The sequence below is a fragment of the Melospiza melodia genome, chromosome 11 (genome assembly GCF_035770615.1).
Source record: "Melospiza melodia melodia isolate bMelMel2 chromosome 11, bMelMel2.pri, whole genome shotgun sequence".
Taxonomy (NCBI): Eukaryota; Metazoa; Chordata; class Aves; order Passeriformes; family Passerellidae; genus Melospiza; species Melospiza melodia.
This window is the reverse complement of record NC_086204.1, coordinates 11,328,727-11,348,990: the sequence shown is the minus strand read 5'-3', so window position 1 is coordinate 11,348,990 and position 20,264 is coordinate 11,328,727. Positions and strand designations below refer to the sequence as shown.

The window sequence follows — 20,264 nt, the reverse complement described above, 5'->3', positions numbered from 1 at the left end:
TTTATTAAGGGGATGAAAAAAACGAAACGTGGCTGTTAGCAATTTCAGCAACCCCATTGTGCTCCCATTATTCAAGAAACCTAATAATCCACATGAACTAATTCTGACTTACTGACGGTCTGCTTCACTAAATCAGGGTGATTTTTTCTAGTGAATAATGGACGATGCAGTGTGCCAGTACCTTAATTAAAGAGAGCCTCTCTTATTCTTGATCTTATTTTAATTTACAGGGTAATACTACAATAATATCACTAATGGAAGGTACATTAAAGGGCATAAAGTAGCATTAACTGTATTAAATTATGGCACTTGTGTTAATTAACTGCTGAAGCAAGATGGTCCTAACAGCTAGAAAGGTCAACTAATGCATAAATAAAGTCTTCTGAGATGGGAAGCTAAGAAAGAGCAGACATTTTCCCCTCATCTGGCCTTGCTGCAGAGGATCAGAGGGTGCCCTGTGCCGAAGCCTCAGGAAGGTTTCTTTCACTGTGCTGCCTGCAGAGGTGGCCTGACCCGTCTGCAGGCTCTACCTGTGTTCAATTCCATGGGAAGGACAGTCTTGGCAGTAAGCAGTGAGGTACAGCTCCCAGTTTTATACCTATTTTTGTTGAAGTTCACTAAAATGCTGATAATAATTCCTTTGAAGTTAAGCTCAAGGTTCCTAGCAGATTTTGGATCAGACTGCTGAAGGTTTAACCATGTTAATTTTAAAGTAGTTTCACTCTAACTTCTATATTGTCAGTGACATGTACATTTATACACTGTAAATTAACTGTAATTCAGGATGCTTGTAAAATCCATGGTCCCAGTGGGTAACAGAATGACTGGCTGGGTAAAACAAAGGCTCTTATTGCTTTTGAATGATTAGGTTTTGATCTAAGAGCCACCAGTTTCTTTGTGACACCAGAATATCCAGTCTCTGCACAATGCTATTAAGCCCTCTGGAATTTATTTTTATACTCTTCTCGCCTTGAAGCTTCTGTATTTAAGCCCCAGGGTTTTCTGACCGCGTCTCAGCTGCGTTTGCAGCCCCAGCTGCAATAGAAACCTCTAACTCACAATACACAAATGAAAAGTAACCTCAGTTTTAGCACTTCCTTGCTCTCACTTTATCTATTCGAAATTCAAATCCATCTCAGCATCTGAATAAATTAATCTGAAGGAAAATATATTTGCTGCTGAGGGGGTTGGGGCTTTTTTGTCTCCCTGCTCAGCCCGCTGCTCCTGCCGGCTGTGAGGCTGAGCTGCTCCTGAGGCTGTGGTGGATTGGGGTGGGTGAGGGCCTTGCCCTGAGTGGGAGCTCACCCTGCAGCTTCAGGCACACGGTTCCACCAGGCAGGCTGGGCTCTGCTGACTGCCATCCTCTGCCTTATTCTGCAGGTGCAGTCTGTGGATGGATGAATTGGAGTAAATGTCTATGTTACTCTGTCATACACTTGGCAACACTCTATGATAATGTCCCTCTGTAATTTACCCCAAAAGCAGAGCTTTGCCCGAGGGAAGTTATAATCTATAGAAATGCTGTAGTCTTATTTATAATAGAAAATGTTTTAATTGATGTTCAGCTCAGAAGCAGACCATCAATATTAAGATATGTAGGCTTCAAGCTTTTAAGGAGACAAAAAACTGGATACCATTCTTGACTCTGGTAGTTATTTACCATACTTGAATACTCTTTGTTTTACAGGAACACTTGCATAAGCAGCTTTTCTCCTTCGAGATTTTCACTAGTATTTGGAGGGAATCTAGCAGTTTCTCTGATTAAATTATAAACTCATTAGAGAACAGGAAAGAAAAAGAAGCATGCATTTAAGAGCATGTCAATTGATCTGTAAGTCTCAAGTGCAATTTTTGAATTTTTAATATATCTACTGTAGTATGTCACTAAGGAGAATGGTCCTTCATTTTCTGTAAGCAAATCTAGGGTCATCAGGAGCTGAAATAAATGGTCATGGTATTTATTCACACATGAACAGTCTCCAGGGGTTTACTCAGTACGGGTGTCCTGGGTGGGTTTTACTGGTGCCTGTGTTTGGATAATACTGATTTCTGTATTTCTGCCTGCATCCTGATGGCACAAGTCCTGTCCATCAGCTTGGTGTGGCCTCATTCACAGTGGCTGGAAGGGGAGCAGAGCAGTGGAGTCTGAATGCTGTCTAGGACCCTCATTCTGCTATATGCTTTTGAAATTAATCAGTGGGTTTAAATCCCCAGGTTTCACTTATCACTTAGCTCATTAGCATCTGGTCATCTTTTCTTTTTTGCAAGACATCAAGTATTTCCCTACTGATGTCCCCCAGCTGTCTTTCAAGGAAGCTCAGTATCATGCAGGATCAGGGTTATTGAGGAGAGGCACCAAACCTTTTGTAGTATAATTCATTTTGCCATTGAATATTAAAGGAGTAGAGATAAAAATCCTGATGAAAGAAATGAGGATTTTTCTTTCTGTATTGCTTTGTATGCTGAGAAGCAATCCAAAGAGCCTTCTGAATAAATTCAGTGATTCCAATAGCTTGCAGAAACTTTCTTTCCTTTAAGCTTTTCATTTGAAAAGAGTGCAATTTAATGCAAACACTGAAATAAGCTTAAGGATCTCCTGTATCACATATACAAATGATTCCTGGCACAGGGATGTCCTTCTGGCTGAAGTTAAAGCTGGAGTGGTACAACATATTATCACATTAAAAGTTTAAAAATTTCCAACTATATCACAAGTAATAGGAGCTACCATTTTTTAGGCGTGGGTTTGGGGTTTTTTTAAGTTTGCATTCTGCTCCTTTCCATGGGTACCAGTGCTGTGATATTGCCTGCCATTAGTTTTGTTCATGTCAGTACTTGACTGCATCTGCTTAGTAGCTGATTCTTCCTCGACATTTCTCAGTGTGTGAAGTGCCTCAGAAAGGAGTAGCTGAACACAAAATATCCACGTACTTTCTCTTGACATAGGTGATCCTTCTCTCTCTTTTGTTTTGGTTTTTTTTTGTAGTTGTAATAAATAACCCATCATTCAGCTGTGATCTAGGGAAATATCTGAAATTAAGAGAGTTACCCCACTGCCTTTCCTCCTGTTTCCCTTTAGAATGGTGCCATAATATGCTCTGTATCACTCCCTGTATGTTAGAAGTTAAGTATTGAAACAAGAGACCAGTCTTGATACTCGTTTCAGATGCCATCCTGTAAGTCAGGAGTAATGTGAGTGAAGTTACTCTTATTAACCCACTGAGTTTCAAATGCATGTAGGAGGAATGAGGGAAAGGGAAAACAGGTGATGAAAAGGAAGGGAGGACAGAAGGAGCAAAAGGGGGGAAAATGAGGGAGGGAGGACAGAAGTCAGAAGGCTATCCCAGCTTCTGTTTAAAAAAATGAGAAAAAAACTCACACATCTCAGTCTGCTCATATCCATATGATAGAGCTGATGTAAAGCAGCCAGTTCTATCAAGTCCAGTGATACAGTCACACCTATTCAGAAACAGAAAGTGAATTAGTAAAGGTCAAGGTCTAATGGTGTCATTATGTGGGGTCTGCAAGACCCTTCCTGCCATTCCCTCTGGATCCCCCTCAGGGATTTTTGTGCCTCAGCAGTAGTGACCTGTGCTCAAAGGGAATCATCACAGTCCCTATTTGATCACAGCAGGCTCTGGTGAAAAATCCTCAGTAAAACACAGGTGAAGCATATTGTTAACTGGGCTGAGCTACAGGGGAAGTTTTCAACACTTTCCTACAGATTATCATCTAGTTCATGGAAAAGTAAGGAAAGAGCTCCAGAAACAAATGGCAATGCTGCAATTTTAGCAGGCAGCAATAGTGTCAGGGAAAAGGAGCCGAAGAGTTACACTGCAGGTCAAATTCCCAAGAGAAAGTCTGGCTGCTGACGCATTCAGGAAAGCAGAATGCTGGCTGCAGCCCTTTGCAGGAGAACAGGCTGTGTCCCTGGAAATTTGTGGGATATGGTAGAAATGAAAGGATGCTGAGTAGCAAGAGGTGTCTTAATGACATTAGGAGGGAGCAGGAACTGCTGAACCTCTTGACATACTGCAACTCCCAAATGAGACCACCTGTAATTTTTGCAGCATACCGAGTCCTTGGAGCCTTAGAGTCAGTCTGTCACCAGTACCTGGTTCCTCACATAACAGTTCATCCAGACTTTTATGCTGGAAATGCTGCTATACTCTGGAGTAACCCAGCTGTACTTCACTGTGAATTATTTTTACATATCTGGGGTGGTGGCCACCATTTTGAAATAAGCCAAAAAGTGAACAAAAACCATTTCAGGATAAGGCATATAATCCATAGCTTCATACTGTAGGTTACATCTGATCAGGCCTTGGGACATACCATGGATAGCGCCATACATGGCATACAGACCTGCCCATGTTCTAGTTGTGGAGGGCAGGTTTCTAAAGTTATGTTCTTCCTCTGAACCCTTGAGTCTATCTTCTGACTTTGATGTTCATGCCAATGTCAGTCGTTGTCAGCTTGTTCCTTGCAAACTCCCTTGAAGACCTTGTGATTCTTTTCATTCTCTCTCTTAAATCCATTTCTGTGTTTATGGTAGCTCTGAGCATACTTCCTCTCTGCTAAGCAGCATTCCCACTTCCACCCTCTCCAGATGTGTGTTATCCTGTAATACGGGCCAGTTGTCTGATACATTAGGATTTATAAAATACTTTGAAATACACTTAAGAAGGATTGGTAGAGAAGAATAATGGATTGTTATAATCTACCCTCTGTCACCATCATTCATAAAATGGCATGTAAAGGAGTGCTGGTGGAAATATTAATGATACCAATACTGTCTCAATGGTAAAGTGACATGAAGGTTCACATTTAACTGCCACCAATATTTCTATTACACCACACATTAAACCTAATAACAACCAAGAAGATTAAATTTTATCACAATAAGGATCTATACATTGAGATATACATCTTCACGCTCAACTAATTAGTTACCATCGACTGTTTTTACTTTGCTCGGTGACATGTGGTATATAAATCATTACAATATGTTAAATGCAAATGGTTGGTAATAGGGTAACCATCTGCTCACTGTTGGAAAGTTAGCAGAGGAATATAGTAAGCTGTACTTCTAGTAACGATGCTAAACTCACATCCCTGAAATACCAAATATCTAAAAACAGCTGCCTCCACTAATGCCAACACTGCTAATACATCTCTTACCCTTTTCATTTTCAGAAGTAAACCACATATTGTAAGAGGTAATTTTGTTCTTCAGCTTGAACTTGATTTCAAGGCTAGAGTCTGTAACAGCAATGTGAACCACCGTATTGGAGAGCCTGATGTTTTCCTTATATTGTGCTGAGTGCTTTTGAACAGCCAATAAAATAAATAATCAGGCTGCACACTTTTCTCAGGACACCTTTTCATCCACAAATATAATTAAACCCCCATCCTCTGCTAACCCCAACTGCCAGGCCCTTTTTGAGGGATGACATTATTTGTAGGTGATAGATATGTGGCACGTTGCTGTCTGGTAACGTATTATGCTGGAGACCATCAAAGGGTGCCTGCCATCTAATAGCCTCCCATGCCCCGTGAGCATTAAAGATCACCACTGCAAAGAGGGATCAATTATTTTGCCACAGACATGTATTATCAGGGGCTGTCACATACCTTCATAATGAGGTTTCCTGGATACCCGTGCCACAGAGTAATGCGTTGGAAAATTAGCAGTGGGGCAAGAGTGAAGGACTGCCTGCCAAAGTTGAGCTGTGCCTTCAAGCCAGAGCAGCTCCTTCACTCCCTACACATTCAGTCATCTGCTGGTCAGGGTCACTATCACAGTGCTGACGTGCTGGCTCCCCCATCAGTAATAGATTGCACTATCACCTATCAGAGAGATTAATATGTTCCTGTATTGAATTCCTGAGATGTGGCTCTCAGCATTAAAGAAGCTGAGGAATTAATTTGGCTTCCACAGTCTGAATGGAAAAGAAGTTTGTGCTTTCATCAAAGTCAGACGTTTGTGCTGCCGTGGCTTGCTCAGACCACGGTGGGAGCGAGGATGGAGTTTGTTCAGGAGGTTACATCTGGCATGGCTGTGTCTGATTTAAGACTGTGCTTCCAGGGAAGCACCTGCAGGGGAAGAGGCTGCAGGAGAGCTCATTAGCCTGGCAGTTTCCCTGTCCCAGAATGAATTACAGGATAAGATGTGTGGTCTGTAGGGTCCCAAAAAGCTGCAGCATTGTGTAGGTGTGCTGTCCTGCAAAGCTTTTCAAGTTTAAAATGTTACAAGGAGACTTTTTGTGCTAACACATTTTCCTTTGTTACCTTTCAAGAAAAGAAGCACCAGCTGAAGGCTGCACATGTTTGGTGACTCCATTTTGATTCACAGGGAACACTTGCCAGTTTCAAAATGGGGTGTCTGCTCTTTAAAGTAATTGGGAGCATTTATAGACAGGGATGCTTTGATGAGGAGCGCTTCATAATACCTCAAAGGCATGGTGCCAGAGCAGAGAATTTGATAAGCTGAGGTCCTGAATTGGATTCCAGCAATGGTCACAAGTTTTAAGAAGCTCTCATTTGAAATTGCAAGCAGAGGAAAAACAGGATTCTTTCTCTTTAATTACATTAGTTTTATTGAACTGAAGCATTGCTTCAGTTCCCAGAATACTTTATATATATTTTAATGCAAGTTACCAGATACAGAATGGTTGCAGGACTGTTTATTGTTTCTGACTTTTATAGGTGATAAAACAGATTTTACTTATTTTTCCCTTCAACTCTCTTGTGCATTAAGGATCTTTAGGTGTTGGGATGGTGTTTACTGAAATTGTCATAACCATAGTAATTTAACTTCTTTGATTTGGTAATGGTTCTATAGTGCTTTGGTTTAGGCCTTTTCAGAAAAGCTAATCCAAGCACATGAACATGCACTGGAGTCCAGGAAACTCTGGTAGCCATTTGTGCAGGAGAGGAAACATGAAGTTCATTCCCTCAGTAGCTGATCCTTTTCTTTGGCCTTAGATTTCTCTCATATTTATTGAACTGTGGGCTGTTTCTTCTCTTAGAGCTAGAGCTGTTGATTCTGCCATGTAAGCACAACCATGAATTGACTTGGAAAAGTTGTTTTGTTATTTAAAACAGATTATCATTTCTGGCCCGCATTTAGAGCACAGCAGGTCCCACAACCTGCTGTTCCCTTGGGGGAGTGGAGCCAGCAGGAACAGGGAGCAGCAATGGCATTTGGGCCTGGGGACAGAGCTGCAGTATGACAAGGCATCTGCTTTGCCAGTGACCCACTTGGGGAATCCTCTTTCCCCCGTCCCACACCCCACATACCTCCAGCTGCTCATTTCTCACTGTCTCTGAGTCTCTTTTCCATGATGTGATCATCACTCCTTCAGTTGTAGCTCATGGGGAGTCGCTGCCCGAGTGCCTCAGAGACAGAATGGAAACGTTCAGGAGGAACAGCTCCCTTTGCAATAAAAAAGTCAAGCTATTCTATTTCATCAATGCAGAACATTGCTTATCATTTAACAAGCTTCATTAAGGATCCTGTGTTTATGGAACCATGCCTTCCTTCCTTTGAATGCCCCTGAAATAATTCTTCCAGCAGGACAGCAAAACAGCAAGGAGCCAGTTACATTTTTAATCACTTGTGTCCCCTAGGAATCGCAGTCTGCCAGCAAGGGCAGCTCCTTCCCCTCTGCAACACAGGAGGAGAATTAAAAGATGGGAAGCTGTGGTTTGAGAATGGTGGGTTACAGTTAGTAATGAGCAAAAGATCAAATCAGCTGCACTAATATTCTGCTACTGAAAATGTTCAACCTAATCCAGAAGCTGGATGGGAGGGGCGTTGGGGCAGGTATGACTAAGGGGCTTCATCCTCTTTTTCCTGAGTGGTGAAGAGGGAGTGGAGAAAGTGTTGGATGAAATGAAAATTAAAATGAAAAATAATATTTCATTTCCCCTCTAGTATACATGTCTTGAAAGTTTTGATAATGTAGAACCCTTACACACCCAAAGCAGTTTGTATCATTGTACCTTCTCATCAGGTAGGTCAGTTAGACACTGCAGGAGTAACCCTCAGTGTGGCGATTCTTTCCAACGGTAATCCTTCCAGGTGGATGACAGCAACAGCCTCCATTCTGCCACGTACAAATATCTCATGCTTCAGACTTGATGCCTTAAAATACATATTGGAGCTTTAGGGTTTTAAAGATACTGAATCACTGTATTGAGAGAGCAGATCCTGCAATACCTCATCTTTCCAATGGCTGCTTTTGGAGACTAATGCTGACTTTGTGGTCTATATGTTGGTTTGTTTGTTTGTCTGTTAGTGCTTCATAAAATATAGATGCTTTAAATAGGAGAGATGCGAGACAGTGATACCACAGGCATGACAAAGGGCTCCGAGTCCAAAGGATTACCTTTAATGTTCCCTGCTCTGCTGCCTGCACAGTCATACCCGTGCTTTGACTAACAAATGCACAAGTGTGTGGCTGACATTCAGCCTGCTCGTGAATTGTGGAGAGGAGATACATATGCTCTAAAGGCTTCATCCAAAGAACATCACTTGATGCATCACTCACAGATTTTTAGAGACATTTGGCATTTAAAATTAAATTATGTAACAGTGGTTGAGTGCTGACTCTTGGAAAAAATTGGAGATTTTGGAAATTTTGACTGTGTTTTATTATACCAGGGCTTTTGAAAAATCTCTTGCACATATTAGACCACAAAAAAAAAGAGCTTACTGTCACTGAAAAAGATTCAGCAATTTAAAATGGGCTGAGTGGAGAGAGTATCTCTCTCCCAAACAGGAGAGATATCTTTTATACAGTTGTGCAAATATTGCTGCAATGCAAACACAGTTAATACACCGTAAAGTCCACTCTCGATGTCCTGCATGCAGCAGCTTACCCCTAATTCCTAACACATAAAATGTGCACTTTTTATATCATCATAAACTTAGCACATTTAAAAAAGAAAAACCACAGAAACAGCTGCTCTAACTACATTAGTCAAGCACAAAAAGAAATAATTGCCCAGAGGTGTAGGGGAGAGCAGGGCACTTGTCCTGCCCTGCAGCCACGGGAGCAGGGGCTGGTAAGACTGAGAGGGGGCAGCTGTTTTGTCAGAGGTGTTCTCAGAGTTCCCGTTCTGCAATGCTTGCATTTCAAGAGAAACCTGTTACAGACTAAGACTTTTTTTCTTATTTTATAGAGTTCTTTACCTTCACAAGTAGGTCAGCATCTGAAAACCCAAAGAATATTATGAAGGGGTAAAACTGAGACAAAATACAGGAGTGATTTGTATAAGGGAGAAAAAAAAAGAACAGTAATAGAAATACTGGATTCTCAAAAAAAAAAAAACCAAACAAGCTACATTCAACTTCTGTTAGAAGAACAGATGCCAGAAGCTTGTCCCCTTTGTGATATGATTATATGGCCACTAAGTCATTTGGCTCAGTCAATCTGCTATTTATCATGATAAATCTGTATACCAGAAAATCTACAAGTGCTGCCCTTTTTCTCTCCTGATGTTTTTTGCCCAGTTTGCAAGCAGAGAACTGCTTTAACAAGATTTGGGGACGCTTCTGAGTCCTGCATACTGCTTCCCCCTCCTGGCTTGCGTAGGTCAACAGGAGAAAATGCTGAGCAGGCATGAGAATAGATGGGGAACGACAATGAACAGCAGTGGTGGGAAAGGAGGGCATGACTGCTGTGGGCACCATCCTAAATTCCAGTGAGCTGCCTCCCTCCTTCCCCTCTGCAGCCCTCATTGTCTGAGAGAGAGAACACAGCTATAAACATATCAGACAAACAATAACTCCTTCATCCCCAGAAGTGTTACTTAGAAAAATATTTTCTAATGAAGTGGCCATTATGTTTTTCTTCTTGATTTTTTTATTTGCATAATTCAGGGAGTTTGTGATAATTATGCCCAAATTCATTAACAATAACATTATGTGTCATACAAGCATTTTTGTAAGGGTTCTCTCAGGGCACTGTGGCTCTTCCTACTCATCAGGACAAATACCTCTTCTTATTTTCAGTGGATGGCAACTCTCTGTCCGTGTGCAAACAAGACTCAAACAGCACACTTATGCCCTGAAGAATGCTTTAGTGCAAGGAAGCTCTGCTTCACCATCTGAGTGTCTGTGCCCCAAAATTGATCCTGTCCTATCTTGCTAGATCTATTCCTGGTAATAACCTGCTACTTGAGAAATGGGTACTGCTAGACCTCCCTGTATTAAGGACTTCGGGTTTTTTTTCAAATCGAAGCTCTTTCTTTACCTGCATCTATTAGTTCTCTATTATTTTTCATAGAGCTATTTATTCTATATATGCATATATTTTACTTCCAGATTAGCTCAGTCTTCGAGAAACAGCTTGTATATTTTCCAGTGGAGTTTAAGGCTGAGGAAGACTGCTTGACATTCCAGGGAAAACTGAAAAGTTTGTATAGGATTTTAAAAGCTGTGTTATGCAAGATGGAATTGCTAAGGTTTGTTCTTCAGTATAAACATGTACTGATTGTTTCTGTCAGCAGTATTTCACTGTTGCTTTCCCCTATGACAGCCTTACATTATTCATAAGTTAAAATCTATTCTTTAAATTTTCAGTTATAAGAGTTTCCTGGCGGGGGTCACAGAATATGAAGGGAAGTATTGATTTGAAACATTTAAAATATAAATGAAGTTGTTTAGTTCTTCTGGTACATGGAATACTATAGTCACAGGATCAAATTTGACCCCCCAGCATATCTGTTTTCACAGACAACAAAAACACATTCCCAGCCTCTCAGTGGACACTGCAGTGTCTGTGTGAACATTCTTTGATTTACCCAGTATTTGTTAAAAACAAACATGAATAATAAATGTTCCAGAGCACTTGAAGGCCAAAAGCAATCCCTATTTTATTCTCATCTGACATGAGGTCAGAATTTTAAGACTTTAAAATACAAGGCTTTAAAACTACCAGCCCTTTGTCACTTCAGCTTCCCAAAGCAGTGTCAGCAATCCCTTTTCACAGTGACATACACGAAGTTTCCTGTCCCATGTCACATAAGTTTGTGGCTTGGACAACTACTAAACCCAAGGGCAGAGCTATTTTGGCACTGGGGGGAAAACAGCATTGGTGGATGGGCAGGCCTGTATGCATGTCCACACGTGTCACCTGCTCACGTCCACATGTCACCTGCTTGTGTCCACACGTCATCTGTTCATGTCCACACGTGTCACCTGCTCGTGTCCACATGTCATCTGCTCATGTCCACACGTGTCACCTGCTCATGTCCACACGTGTCACCTGCTCACGTCCACATGTCACCTGCTCGTGTCCACACGTCATCTGCTCATGTCCACACGTGTCACCTGCTCATGTCCACACGTGTCACCTGCTCACGTCCACATGTCACCTGCTCGTGTCCACATGTCATCTGCTCATGTCCACACGTGTCACCTGCTCATGTCCACACGTGTCACCTGCTCGTGTCCACACATCACCCACTCGCTGCTCCAAGGCCAGTGTCAGAAGCCAGGTCCCCTCTGCCTTTCACCATCTGAGGTCTCAGAGCTCCTTCCCAGCTGCCTCTGGCCAGGACTGCCCAGCTCTGGCCACCCAGCTCTGAGAAATCCACGTCAGGCATTAGAAGTCACACCCAGAGACTATCTGGGGATCACCTTGTGGGTCCCTGCCAACTCAGAGTGTTCTGTGATTCTGCACTTAAATTATTCCCCTTAAATTTTTCTTTGGTAAAAAGCAAGTGAAAATGGGACCATTTATCACCTATCTCAAGCATTCCAATACTAAAAAGTATTTTACCATCTTTGTATAATTCTTCTGACTTTAATACAATATAGTAAAACATTTGCAGTTCTAGCCAGTATATTGGCTTCAAGATAACAATAAATAGTGTCTATAATTAAAAAGTACTATCATATGGTATTTCTGAGAAAGAAAATAAGCTTTCTCTACACAAATCAATAATTGAAGTATATTAGATGAAAGAATTGTTTTCCCAAATTAAAAAGATGCACTTAGGACTTTATTTCCTAAACTGTTTAAAATTACTTCTAACATAAAGCATTGTGTTTGTTGTGTTGTTATAACCAGCAGGGCTAGAAATAGGGTGACCCAGTATCTCTTTTTTGGTATCTTAAGTTAGCTATAGGATGCTAAGTTGCTTTTGTTATACTTCAGCAGCTTGCTTTTCATTGAGTTTTCTTCAGCAAGAGAAAGGATTCATATTTTGGAAGTATAAATTATTCTGAAGAATAAATTTCTGAAGAAATTTCTGCCCAGGATGGCTGAAAGTATCTTTAGAATTTAACCCACATTAGTAAATACTTTTGACTAATTTTTCTAAAAACTCAAAAGTGGTACAATTTTTCCTTTGGAAATATTTTTTCTTTTAAAATTGTCCAAAATATTCTAAAATGCAGTTTAAAATCTGAAAATAGAACTATATATTTTATTTGAAACAAATTATTTTTTCCCCTCAGCTTTTTTTTTTTTTTCAGTTCAGTCAGTGAGCTGAAAAAATCAATTGCTTGCAATGGCACTAGTGGCCAATAATTCATATCATAATCATTTCAGAGGGAATTATTCTGTGACAAGGAACCTATATAGTATGGAATTTAGAAGTTAAAAAAATTGAGGCTAACATGATAAACACTGAGAAATGTTGTATTGTTTTTACACATTTCTCTTTCAAGTTATGACTCCAATCAAGATGAAAAACCAAAAGAAAAAAAAAAGGCAAAAAGAGGAACTGTAAAAGCTCAATGTATTTTAAAGTGGATTGGGAGTGTCTGCTTTGATAATAAGCAGCTACCAATTCCCAGTTACTTTAGGTGGACCTGTGAGGCCTAAGCATTTTAAAAGTCAACCCTAATGAAACACAAGAAAACACCAAGAGAAAACTAGATTTGAAATCTTTACTCAGCTTCCCTTACTCTGAACAAGTCATTAAGCACTCTCAGCTTTGCTGGTTTAATCATGAATAGCCTGGAATACAGTCCAGAAAAGAACAGAGCTGCCTTATAATTCTCCTTAAAGCTGAAGTTCAGTGATGTGGTTTTTCAAAAAGAGATCAATTGATGTGCCCTCATGTAAGCACCTGGCACTCGTGCTGCACCCAGCTGTGGCTCCCAGGGCACCAAGGACTGATTCAGCAGCACCTGAGCAACAACCAGCAGAACAGCAGGACTTAGTTTACCTGGGTAAAAAAGTGCCTTTCAGAGTGGTTACAGCGCTGAACATCCAGCAGTGGCTTCTGTGCAGATGAGGTCAAGGTAGAAATGAGCCTGAAAAGAGAAATGTTAAGGTGGTTTTCAGAATCAAGCATTAGTCTGCACGATTCAAAAATATTTTAGATATTTATCATTTTAAAATATCCACTAAGAGGACAGGCCACTAAATCTCATGCCAAAAGTTTTCATGTCTGGATTCTCAAAAGTGTGAAAAGACAATTGCCTGAATTACATTTCTATTTATGCCTTCACTTACCCCAGCAGTTTTTCTAAATGTCCAAACAGTGTCCAGACATTTCATGGTGATATTGAAAATAAAAGAGTGCTTTTATCAAAATTTTTTTTACCTTTCCCCAACACACCTACTATAAAACAAAACAGATAAATAAAAGAAGGAAATCTGGTTTTTTTCTGTTTAAAGTACATACTGGGCTTTTCAGGGACTCTTAGGTCATATGTAACCATTAACAGAACTTAACTGGAAAGAACTTAGCCTTTCTTTTTTGGTATGCTTTATTGCTGGTTGTGTGTATTGGTGGTTCACCTAAAGTAAAGGTGGCCAACACACGTAGCAAAAAAAGGGGATATGTTCAATAGACCTTTTATCTTTGGATAAAAGTCTCACTTTTTCCTGGCTCTTTTCTAAGAGAAGTAAGTGGGTCTCCTGATGACCTGCCTGAAGCTTTTCTGCTGGCTCCTTTCCCTTGCTCCAGCTCCATATGCACGTCCTGCATGGCTCCTGTCACTGGGGTTGAAGCAGCACCTCTGGCAGGGTTAGACAGCCTCCAGAAATGATTCTGCTTTGTGTTTGCTTTTTTCTCAATACAACTCATCTTGGAAACAAATTTTTCCCTGATCTTTGTGCTTATTTGGAAAGGAGGTGAAAATCTCCTCACTTACAGACACAAGCATAACCAGAGGGATTTAAAGCAGAGCTGGTCACAACAGATGCCTATCAGAGAATGAGCAGGGGAGAAGGTTCCTCACTGGATCCTGATGCCAGCACCCACAGGGAAACCTTTCCTGTTATAGACTGCAGTAGGAGCAGGACCTGGCTAGTCAAGCTATTCATTTAAGCTATCAGAGGTCTCACTTTTTCAGGTGATCCCTGGTGCCAAAAGCCAGTGTGGAGAGGGTGGGCTATTCTGCACCCCTTCTGTGCCTATATGCAGGGATCCTGCCCTCCCAGCTCTGCAGCAGCCTGGGGTGCAGAGGTTCCACCAGCAAGGACAGCAGTGAACTCTGGACACCCCCTGCCCCTCCAGGAGCACTGCTCAGAGCAGCACAAGGTGTACTTTCTCTCCCTTGGAGGCAGCTCGTTCCAGCCCATACCCCACTCTTCCATGTGTATCACCCACAGCAGTGACTACTGGGGACACATTTGAACTCTTAAATGAATCTTTGGGAGGTCTCTTAAACTGAAATGCTTTAAAGCCTTTTAAGAAGAGCAGCAGATGTATGGCTTCACAGAGCTGGTTTCCCTGATGTTGAATTCTGTGTGCACCATGGATATCTTTATGCTGCTTTTCTCGGTTATAGTCCCCCAAAGGTTACCAAAATCAGTATGAAATTAACCTTGCTTGTTTCTCATGTAGCAGAAACACTGCTCTCTTGACAATAAATATTCCCTACTGTGACACAATAGGTGCTATGCCCTGAGTCTTTTTCTAAGCTACTACAGATATTTCTGCTTCAGCCAGGTCGGTCCTGCATCAGTCATGGATACAAATTCCTAACAGCTCACTTTGGGTATTGCTGCATACAAGAATAAAATTTCTCCCACTGCAGACAGCTAAATGACATTTTTGAATGGGATTTGTAAACCATGTCCACTTGGATGGTAATTTAATGGCCACAATTTTAGACCTCCCACACAACAAATTGTTCCTTTTCAGTGTTGTGCTGGGAAAAAGAATTGGGGACCAGCTGGCAGCTGATGCTGTGAAATACTACTTACAAATAAAGAGAGGAAGCTTGGTGTAATCACTGGCATCTTAGAGCAGCTTTCTTGGGAGAGCTGCTGAGCAGATGTAAGACTGGTACTTATTAATTAAACTAAACCCAGAAAAATTGATTTCTCAATAAACTTCAAAGTGGTGATGCACATTAGCACAATGCCGGGAGTTTCAAATCCAGTGTTCAGATCTGTATCAGGAGAAAAGAGAAGGAAAAATGACTCCTAAGGATTTCTTAACTTCTCCTTTTAAAATTGTAAGCTATAAAACTTTGCAGTGATATATTGCTGCACCTTTCATGCAAGATTTGTGTACCACATTCTTAGATCTAGCAGGCTCTTTAACAACTGCTGCAATACAGTGGGTGAATTCTGCCTGGTGGTATTGTTGTGATTAAGATAGAAGGTGATTTTCAGGTGTCTTTCCATGTCTGTTGACTTGCTGATAATGATAACTGCCAAACGATGGATGGCAAACTAAGAATGGGTAAGAAGGACATTGGACAGCACCAAAAAATTTTAAATACCAAAAGCTTTTCTTTTTTAATATCCTGTTGGCAATGAGTAGTTGTCAAATCTCAGATAACGTGCACCCTAATAACTTCTTTGCACTGTCAGACAGACAATGGCAGGGTACTGCCAAGCAGACTGTGTTATTCCAGCTGGTGGGTGGAGAGAGATGTATTCTTGTCTCAATACATCTTGCTACTCTGATATGTAACACTATGGGGAGCTGAGGATATTCAGGTTTTTACCATCTCCTAGTTTTTCTTTATATTTAGAGCAAACCAATTAAAACAGAAGATACATCATGGCAACTCAGAACACCTGGGCTCTGTATTACCTCTGCAACAACTGCTTCCCCCTCTGCCCTCTCATCCCATCCCTGTGTCAAGACATTGATTGCTGTGTGAAGTACAGCAATTTAGTAAGTGAGGCCAAAAGAATTCTGGTGAGAAAGAAAAAAAATTCTCAAGTGAGAGGGAAAGAAAAAGCAAAACTACTTGTAACACTGATGTACTTGGAGTTTACATCAGCTACTTTTTCTCAGTTCTTCATTGGTAGTCTGGGATCCTACCAAAACAATCACTAGTGTTAAATGACCAGTTGGTAGCACTGGAAGGAACTGTCATTCTTGACCTTGATCTTCATCTTCACAAGAGGTTTTGCTTCTTTTCCGGTAGAGACATGACCATGTAGGTAAGAAAAGCTTCCTATTTCTGAGGTTAAAGATTAGAGCAAAACAGGTGCATGGAAACAATGTGGAATACTGGGATCCTGCCTCTAAAGCAGTCCTGTCCCTAAGCACATCACATCTGGGCTTCTTATCCTCCACTGATTCCCAGTTTCCATCCCATGATTATTCAAGGCCTTGGACCTGCCACTGAAAATTATAAAAAGATTATCCGTCGCTACCTAAAAATACAGCCACCAAGCTTAGGATAATATGAATGAAAGCTGGAAACAAATTAGGCTTCATTTCAGGCAGTGTGAACTAACATAAATTCATTGAATTTACAGGAGCCAGATGGATTTACTTCAGCTAAGAATCTGACAAAGTGTGTTCACGAGTGAAAGTACTTGCAGAACACGCTGCTGGCAAACTCTAGCAGATTTTATAATCACTTTCTTTATTGACACATTTCCATAAAAACTAATACCTCTGAAGAAAATGCAAAAATGAATATTTAGGAAGGGAATGGAAGTTAGTTTTCCACAGCAGCTAACAGCAGCTATATAGTCAGATATTTATTTCTGCTTTAACACTTAGAGAATGTGGAATCAAAGTTAGAAAAAGTATGTGTCCACTCCGCTTGGCTAAGTTTATAGAAGTGTTTAAGGATAGGTATTTTTTAATGTGGTAAACTGGAATAACTTGGACTCAATTAGCTATTCTGTTCTATTAGACATATGCATCAGTGGATTACTTTTAGACTTCGGATCTAAGAAACTGAAGAAAGTCTGAATATTTTCTCAAGTCAGAATATCTGTTAGTCTGTGACACTCCTTTATGCAGTCACAAAATCAGAACAGTTATAAATGCTTAACTACTGAGGCATTTGCTCAGGTTACTGCCTCCTCCTTTCTGGGTTTGTGATGCGTGCAGTTTGTCTGGAAGGCTGTCATTTGGTAACCTACTGCATTTCAGAAACATCTATAGTTTATTTGGCAAGGTATGGTAGTTGTGGCCCTCTGTCTGAAAGAGGCAGGGGCAAAGGAGAAGCCAAGCCAGAAGGACCTGCCTCAATGTTTTGCTTCAAAAGGAAGATAGTATGCATCTATCAGACAATAATCAATCTTAATCAAGTACAGGTTGAGATATAAATTGATCAGCAGTAATGCTGGAGTTGGTTGTATTGCCAGCATTTACCTCACAGTATATAGAAATGCTTACTAGCATATGAACACAATAAATGTTATTAATGTTTAAATTTAGCACTTGCATACTCTTATTGTTGGGTTGGCTTAGTGCAAACAGTGGGCAATTCCATGCCCTGCAAGCTTTCTGTGAGCCTTGGGACTGAGGGAAAGGGAATTATGCTGCCCCTTTGGACTTTGTTTTCTTTTTTAATTTCAAGCTCTCCAAACTACTTGGAAGTAGGCCGCTGAGAAAGCAAAGCAAACATGCTCTCTGTGCCTTGGCTTTGCTGTTCCCCACCAGATACATTATATTCAGCTGAGGCAGAATAAGAAGCTATTTTCCCCAATTTTCCATACTGCCTGTGGGAATCTAATTCAATTTCCTCCCAAATTTAGCAGTGAAAACGAAACAGTAAAGAATAAAGTTGAAGAGGCTTCTGTAAATCTCTGGATTCTAAGGTACTAAGGTGCAGCAGGATTACTGAGCACAGGTTAAACTTCTTTTCTAACCGCAAAGCTACTTACAGATTTAAGAAGCTTAAAAACCTGATCCACCATTAGTCCTTGCTTTGCAAATGAAAGAATAATGTATCTACCTATACAAAGTTGTATTTGTTATTATTGAATTTGTTTATCCCTTATTATTGATGTAGCCCTATTCCACAAAGGAATTTTTTTTTCAGTGAGAGATTATGATGTATTAGATAAATTCAGGGAAAAGGACAGGGGAAAAAACTGGTGACCAAATGCATTTCCAGAAATAAACAAGAGAAAAAAAGGACTCACATGTCATTACTCTCACTATGGTGGCTACATTTAACCACCAGACCACAGGGGTCTTATTCCTGATGTCCAGAAAAAGACGCAGTGCCCTCTCTGCATTTAGATTCCATACATCATTGTGGACCTAAGATACTTATATGACTAAAAAAAATATTAATAGAAAAGAGAAGTTACTTTTTTGCTTCATGTGAGCCAGAACATTTGTTCAGCAGACCTACTTGCAGCCAGCAAGCCATGCCATTTTCTGAGTGTCAACTATCCTTAGGTGGTTTTGACCCTTTTAGCTCAAAACTTCAGATGGGTCAGTCCTTACAGTGAGCATTGGTAGCCAAGACTGCAGTAATTATCTTGTTACCATTTTGATGAAAGTGTGTCTGCTGCATCCCCACAGAAATAAATTGGCCAGCAGTCATTTTATTTCTTCACAACAGTATCCTTTATACTTATTTTTATCCCCACAAAATCTATTAAGCTTAGAAAACTACAGTAAGGATCAGCATACTTTGGGGTTTTGACATGACATGGAAAAATCTTGCAATATAATGAATAATATTGTTCAGCCAACATGATGTTTCTGAGACTTTGAGCCTCAATGAAAATGTCTTCACTTATCAGAGAAAATTAAAGGATAACCAGACATACCTAAGTAACGATGTTTACCTTGTACACTTGCACAAACAGTGCAAGTGTTTTGTAACTTACCTGTACATATAGTTTTTCAAGTTATGATGAATCTGTCTGATAAAGAGTAAAAAAATTTTAAAAAATTAAATCTGAAAAATAATGATTCAGTGACAAAGATTTCATGGTATATTTTGACTTTTGCTGTCTCAATTTATATCTCATCCTCCTTCCTGGCTGGAGTATCACTTCAAATGTATTTGTAATGTGGAATTTTCCTCTGTCTACATTACATTAGAAGCCTGAACCTCACTGGGGAAGCTGCCTCAAGGTCATTAGTAAGCTTGAGAGGCATAATGTAGATGACAGCCTCAACACGTTTGATGCCATGATAAACACGGCCAAGTCCTTTAGGACAACTGTAACAAGGCGCTGGAAGTAGTTGCTAGCACTGGGGAGCTGACTAAGGCTCCTAACATTGCCAACAGTGTTTTAAAATGCCTAATTAAAACTGTGTGGGGATGGTATTTTTCATTGTGTGGGCAGTAATGTGAAGAGCAAACACACCAACTCCTCTGCAAGCTCAGGCTTGGCTTACCTGGGAGCAGGGAGCCGACTCGTGGCGTGCAGATGGGAAGAGTCTGTGCAGAAGGCTTCCAAGTTGGTTTCAAGTTAATTTTCTAAACTTTGGCAATGACCTAGAATGATTCAAAGATGTATCTAAGTGAGGAACATATGGCTAGTCGTTAAAAATGTATCAAAGAGCTCCTCTTGTCTTTCTTTCTCGTGAATGATCTCTTGAACATCAAGGATCCCCTCACGTGCCCCCAGTCTGTTGGTTGGCACTCCCCTGTGGGAGCGTCAGCACGCTATTAGCAATTACCTTAGTGATATTTACAGCATTTTAATGTCACTTGCCTGTATGTAAATAGAGTCTGTGAGGAGCACAGCACACCCAGGGCTCCCACCACAACAGCACTGCTCCGTCAGTGCGCCACAGCTCTCCTGTGCCTTATGTAACTGCCAAAAATATCATTTCAATTGCTTTATGACAAAATAATGAGTCTGTCAGAGATGAGTGGTCAGAAAAACAAATTTGTTCTCCCACACAATTAGGGTTTATAGCATCGGACAGCAATATCAATCTCCAGTGATTCAAAATTGAATTTGCACGTTGAGGGAAATGTGTTCTTGCGTGTGCTATAACCAGGCTGCTTAGCAGGTTGAACTGGGAAGATGGATATCCACTGTGCTGCAGAAACATCAGGGTGGAAGTTTCCAAATGCAGACAAGTTTTGTGGGGCCATGGCATTCACTTCCACA

The 20,264-nt window shown here is 40.6% G+C and overlaps 1 protein-coding gene and 1 long non-coding RNA gene across 5 annotated transcripts in view; one reads left to right on the top strand and one right to left on the bottom strand.

The window, feature by feature from the left end:
- The window catches only part of NTNG1 (netrin G1), a 148,113-nt gene that overhangs the window by 64,617 nt on the left and 63,232 nt on the right, over nt 1–20,264 (top strand). The gene's annotated exons all lie outside the window — the stretch shown is intronic.
- Nucleotides 1–20,264, bottom strand: part of LOC134423009 (uncharacterized) — a 34,385-nt gene that overhangs the window by 12,272 nt on the left and 1,849 nt on the right. The window contains exons 2-8 of one of the 2 annotated variants that reach the window (XR_010028978.1): nt 19,540–19,639; nt 15,180–15,367; nt 13,189–13,276; nt 8,008–8,149; nt 7,303–7,438; nt 3,380–3,459; nt 1,306–1,387 (exon numbers count right to left, since the gene is read on the bottom strand). This is a non-coding gene — a long non-coding RNA (uncharacterized LOC134423009). The remainder of the gene's footprint in view (nt 1–1,305; nt 1,388–3,379; nt 3,460–7,302; nt 7,439–8,007; nt 8,150–13,188; nt 13,277–15,179; nt 15,368–19,539; nt 19,640–20,264) is intronic. The other variant, XR_010028977.1, reaches the window with a different exon arrangement.